The following is a 6,927-nucleotide window of genomic DNA, read 5'->3' as shown; positions in this document are numbered from 1 at the left end:
TAAAACTACATAGGTTTATATTGACATATATTGTTCTAATTCTCAAGTTATACCAAAAACTTATCTAAAACCTATGATTTAGACACACTTTGTTCATGAGCACAAAACATCAAGAAGTCCGCTCACAGTGATAATATTGTTTTGAGAATAAATAAACTGTTACTTCATTTTGATGTAGAATTTGGTAGGTTTAACTTCTACTGAAAAACACTGAAGAGTTAGAATAGAATGAAAGGACTCACCCTTCCCCTTGCTTTGGGAGACTAGTAGTACTGCTTGGCTTGTACAGTATCATCCAGCCTCAGTGTCACTTCTTGCCTAGAAGACATGGCAGGAAGTTTTACGTTCTTCTAGCTTAAGTCATTTCCTAGTTGACTATATGTGAAGTTAGAAATGTAATGACTCCTGCCTCCTTCCTATTGTAAAATTGAGCTACTTGGAAAAATCTGTTTCAATTCCTTATTTTGCTTCTTTCATGGCCCATAAAGAATATTGACCTTGATGCTTTCACTCTTATTTTCAACCTTTGATAAAGATCCAAGGTCTCAATGACAGGTTGTGGTAATACAGGACCTGCGCTCTTAAGGAACTTACACAGTTTTCATTCTCTCCAAATGTAGTTATATCAACTTCTTTCTAAACAAGACAATGCATCACTTATCACATTCCTTATGGGTATGTTCTGAAATCAATCCTTCATGAGGACACTTCGAAATAATGATTATTATTGTCTACATATCATACTTTAAACATGTCTAATTTTTTCTTATTCTTCAGAAGCCAATAGTCCCTTCCCTCGCATTACCCTAATATGAAAACATTAAGTCCTTTAGCAGGACTAAAGTTATACAGTCATCATTTTATTTCAAACTTAGGCACAGTGTGATTGACCATGATTATTAGCAATACAAAGGATACAAATATGATTTTATGGAAAATGGGTAAATCAGACCACAAGGGATTCTCAAGATCCCCCTGAAAGCTACAAATCATGGAAGCACTTTATGATCATAGTGGTCCAGGTTGACAAAAACTTAGCTGTCTTTATTGATAAGAAGAACATCATACAAGTCTCACAACATTCTTCAATCTAACGCATATACTTATTTTTAATATAAATTAAAACTTTGATGCTTAGGATAGTTATAGAAGGAGTTTACAGCCAAATTTTTATGCATTTTATCTACATAATTGACACATTTGAAAGAACAATAGAGTGATCATAGTGTCATAATAGATATTATTATTAAATGATGCATAGAAGGGTGGATTAGTTTTCATGAAACCTGTCCTGCAATGGATGTAACAGGTGAAGGATTTGCTTTCATTGTATAGTGAGAACTACTATCAAAAGACAAACAGACATATATGAGAATAAATGAAGAATACAAACAGGCAATTTACAAAGTAAAAACATGGCCAGTAATATATAAAACATGACAAAGTAAGTGATATTAGGTAATTGGACATTAAGTCAACAAGTTATTTCCCACAGAAAATTGGTCAAATGTAAGAATATGAGAAAACTATTTCTGAGGGAGGTAAATGTGGAATAAACTTTTTAAAAAATTTAAACTTTCTGCTTGACCCTAAAATTCTTGATCTAGAAATCAGTCATGTGGTCATACGTGCACATGAGCACATGTATGTACATGATGTTCCCACCAGCACCTAAATGGCCATCAGTCAATAAACACACATACCTCCATCAGACGATAGTATACAGCCAATAAAGACAATAGGTATATCACAAACTATTTTATTGTATGCTTTTGATGCCAAATTGCTAAATGAAAAACAAGTCCGAGGGAAAAAAAGTATGGTACTTTTCTTTGGAATAAAATAAAATACATGTAAAACTGTATAAACTGTATAAACTAAGAGGAAAACCTCTGAAAGAATACACAAAACTACCTGTAACTGGAATTTAATTTTTACTGCATATACTTCATTCACTAACCTTTTACAATAATGTGTTCACATAATAATTATGTGCTTTAAAAATTAATTATTGAAATAAACATATTCATTTAAGATAGTAAGTTTCAAAATTGTGGTATCATGTTATCCATTCATAATGTTCAGAACATTTGAAATGCTCTGAAACTGGATAAACTATTTTTATTAAATTTTCAGCCTTTGTAAGACACCTATCTATATTTACAATATCTGTGAATGTGCATATTAAAATGTTAATTAAAATTTTCAAAAGTAGTAAAAACAAAAAGCTCACAATTTTTAACAATATTAACTTGTTTTGATATGAATATTTAATGAATTTTGCAGTACGCTTTCTGCCGGTTACTTCTAAAGGTTGTATCTGTGGTGGTTTTGAAACATGACTACAAATATTTTGCCAATCATCCCAACAAGTCATATCCTCTCTCCTTGAAACTTGGCAAACTTTGTAGCTGTCTCAAGAAAGAGAATGCAGTGGACATAATGCAGCTTAACTTCTAAAACTCTGTGAGTAAAGGCTGTATGTTCTCCCAACGTCTGTCTTTATCTCTCTGTCTCTCCCTCTGTTCCTTTATTTCTTTGTGCCTTTCTCACTCCCTCTCATTTCCTCTCTCTCTACTCACACAGCAGCCTGTGCCATACCCAAATTCAACATAATAAATAGATTATTTTGTGGAGAGATACATAAATATGCCTATAAATTTTCAGTTGGTTCAGTACCCCAGTAGAGTCTTTTGATACCGATCACTAGGTGTGTGAGTGAATGACCTTCGGATGATTATAATCCCAACCCCCTGGGAAACCACGTGTGAGGAACACCTTGCTGATCTCATACCACACCCAAGCTGGAGTTGTAAGAGATTATTGTTGCTCTAGCCACTACATTTGAGGGCAGGCTGTTATGCAATGATACAAAACCAGAACACTACTTCTGCATATTTTAATTATACATTTGTAATAATATCACATTTAATATATAGCTACAAAAAATGAGAAACTATTAATATGACATTTTGAAAACAACTGTAACCCAGAAAGAGGACAGCATAGCATGGTGGTTAGGAGTTGGCAAGTTGGACCCAGTTAGCCTGGCTTATCCCTGCCAAACCACTACAGAGTTTGGTGGGACTGGAAAGTTACTTAAAGTCTCTATGCCTCAGCTTCCCCTCCCGTGAAACAGAGATGATAATAGCATTGTCTACCTTATGGTGGTGTCGAAAGGATGAACATGTAAACATGCATTAGGGCTAAAAACAGTATTTTGCTGCATATAGAAAAATTCAATTTGCTTTAAACATTTTCACTATTAAAAGTATAGAAAATTTCAATGATAAATTTGTCCTTGAAATGAATTACCTAATATATTTTTAAAATTTAACATGTTTCAAATGTAAATGATGAAAATAACAGCATTTCTTATTTCAATTATGCAGAAATTAAACTTATGGTATAAACCTAAGGCTGACAATTGGGACCTCTAGGCCAAATCTGGCCTATCACCTCTAATATTTTTTTAAGTTGAAGTGAAATGTACGTAATCTAAATTCACCATTTTAACCATCTTAAAGTGTACAGTTCTATGTCATTTAATGCATTATTACACAATGTTATGCAACTTTTATCATTACATAGGTCCAGAGCATTTTCATCATCCCAAAGGAAACTCAATACGTATTCTCTTTTATTTCCCCTTTCCTCTAGTCTGCCATCTGTATATGGATCTGCTATTCTGCACATTTAATATAAATGGGGTTATACACTATGTGGCCCTTTGTATTGGGATTCTTTTACTTACGTTCATGTTTTCAACACTCAACCATGTTGTAGAACGTACCAGTACTTTGTTCCTTTTTACAGTGAAAACTTCTATTTTTGAGTTACACCACATTATTTTGATCCATTTATCATTTGATGGTCGTTTGGGTTGTTTCTACAAATAGTGTGTTGTGAATAGTCTGCTATTGTCATTGATGTACAAGTTATTGTTTGAACAGCTGTTTTCAATTTTGGGAGATATATCCCTAGGAATGAATGCTAGGTTTCATGGTAATTCTATCCTTATTCACTGGAATACATTCTAGACTATCCTTGAAAGCTGTTGCATCATTTTTCATTCTCAGAAACAATGTATGAGGTTTCCAATTTTTCCACCTCCTTACCACACTCGTTATTTTCCATTGTTTTTATTGTATCTATTGAAAGGTTACAAAGTGGTATCCCATTGTTGTTTTAACTACATTTTCCTGATGCCTAATGTCAAGCACCTTTTTATGTGCTTTTTGACCCCTGGTACATTTTTGGAGAAATATCTATTCAGCTCCTTCATTCATTTTTTAATTGGGTTGTTTTGCTATTTTTCCCCAGGTTTATTGAGTTATAATTAACAACAACAACAATAATAATAATGTGTAGATTTCATATATGCTAAATTCTGTTTTATTATAGGTTGCTTTATTTTTTAATAGTTGAGTTGTAAGAGTTCATTACATATTACACATTACTGACGAGCCCCTTATCAGATGTATCATTTGCAAAAATGCTTTCCAATTAATTGTACATATCTGTGGGGTATAGAGTAAAATATCATTACCTGTGTACAATATGTGAGGCTGACATCATGATAGTAAATATATTCAATGTTATACAATGTAATCACTTTTTGTGGCCCTTTACCAGTTCCTCTCTTAATTCCCCTCCCACTTCCCTTTCCCCACCTCTGATAATCTAAGAAAATCCAGGAATATATGTTTATCATTTGGTCAATTGATTTTTAGTCAATTGATTCGTTAAAAAGACAGCTTTTTAACAAATGGTGCCATGAAAACTGGATATTCATAAGCTAAAAAGGAAAGTTGGATTGTTATCTCACATTATATCTTTCTTTCCTTTTTTATTTATTTGTTTATTTCTTAGATCCCACTTATGTGTGAGGACATGCAGCATTTCTCTTTCTGTGCCTGGCTTATATTACTTAACATGACTTTCTGTAAGTTCATCAGTGTTGCTGTGAATGGTAGTATTTCATTATCACAGCAAAGTAGTATTTCCTTGTGTATATATACCACATTTTCCTTATCTAGTCATCTGATGAGAGACATTCAGGTTGGTTCCAACTCTTTGATGTTGTAAATAGAGCTGCAGTTAATGTGGAAGTGCAGGTATCCCTTCGGCATAATGATTTCCATTCCTTTGTGTATGTACCCAGCCCTGGAAATGACAGATCATATGGCAGTTCTATCTGTACTTGTTTGAGGAATCTCCATGTGTTTTCCGTAAATTCTACACCAGTTTAATGTCTTACAAATAGAGGAGGAAGATTTGCCTTTCTCTCCATCCTCTCTAGCATTTGTTATTCTATTTTTTTGTTTTTGTTTACATTTTGTTTTGTTTTGTTTTTACTTACAATAGCCAGTCTAACTGGGGTAAGATGATATCTTAGTGTGGTTTTGATTTGCAATTCCCTAATGCTAATTGATGTGGAGTATTTTTTCATGTGTTTGTTGACCATTTCTATATGTATCTTTGAGAAATGCCTATTCAACTCCTTTGCCCACTTTGTTATTTGGGTTATTTGGGTATACTTACTGTTAAGTTGATCGAGTTCTTTGTATATTCTGGATTTATATGTTTTTTAGGTGAATATCTTGCAAATATTTTCTCCCACTCTCTGCATTTTCGTTTCACTCTGTTCTGTTTCTTTTGATATGCAGAAGATTTTTAATTTGATATAATGACATTTGTATATTTTTCCTATTGTTACTTGTGCCTTGGGGGTCATATTCATAAACTCTTTGCTCAGTCCTACGTCCTAAACGGTTTCCCCTATGTTTTTTTTTTTAGGAGTTTTACAGTTTCAGGTCTTATATTAAGTGTTTAATCCATTTTCAGTGATTTTGATATATGGTGAGTGGTACAGGTCTAGATTCATTCTTCTACATATGGATGTCTAGTCTTCCCAACACCATTTATTGAAGAAGCAGTCTTTTCTCTAATGTGTGTTTTTGCTGTCTTTGTTGAAGATCAGGTGGCTGTAAGTTTGTGGGTTGATTTCTAGGTCCTCTACTCTGTTCTGTTGGTCTCAGTTTCTGTTTTTATGCTGGTACCATGTTGTTTCGGTTACTATATCTTTGTATTATAATGTGAAGTTGGGTATTATGACACCTCCAGTTTTATTTATTTTTCTCAGGATTGCTTTGGCTATTCAGTGTCTTTTGTTGTTCCATATGAATGTTAGGATTATTTTATCTATTTCTGTGAATAATGTCATTGGTATTTTCATGGGGATTGCAATGAATCTATAGATTGTTTTGGATAGTATATGCATTTTCACAATGTTAATTCTTTCAATCCAAGAGCTTGGAATGTCCTACCATATTTTTGTGTCCTCTTTAATCGCTTTCCATAGTGGTTTGTTTTTCTCATTGTAGATAGAAAACTCTCATCTCCTTGGTGAAATTGTTTCTTAGGTATTTTGGTTTTTTGGTGACTATTGTAAATGGGCAAATTTTCTTGGTTTCTTTATATGCTAGTTCATTGTTAGAGAATAAAAATGCTACTTATTTTTGCATGGTGATTTTGTGTCCTGCAACTTTACTGAAATATTTTATCAAATCTAAGAGGTTTTTTTTTTTGTAGAGTCTTTAGGTATTTTTTCTATATAGGAAAATATCATCTGCAATTACATACTTATTTTTTTTTAAAACTAATCTTTTCCAATCTGGGTGCCCTTTATTTCTGTCTCTTCCCTTACTGCTCTGACTAGTACTTCCAATATGATGTTAAATATGAGTGGTGAAAGTGGGCATCTTTGACTTTTCCCCATTACCATACAGGATGATATTGGTGGTGGGTTTGTCATAACTGGCTTTTATTGTGTTGAGATACTTTCTTTCTATCCCATATTTTCTAAGAGTCTTTAACATAAAGGGATGTTGAATTTTGTCCTATGGCTTTTTCTGCATCTGTCAA

The sequence above is a fragment of the Galeopterus variegatus genome, unplaced genomic scaffold, assembly GCF_000696425.1.
Source record: "Galeopterus variegatus unplaced genomic scaffold, G_variegatus-3.0.2 Scaffold3134, whole genome shotgun sequence".
NCBI lineage: Eukaryota > Metazoa > Chordata > Mammalia > Dermoptera > Cynocephalidae > Galeopterus > Galeopterus variegatus.
This window is presented reverse-complemented; position numbering follows the sequence as displayed.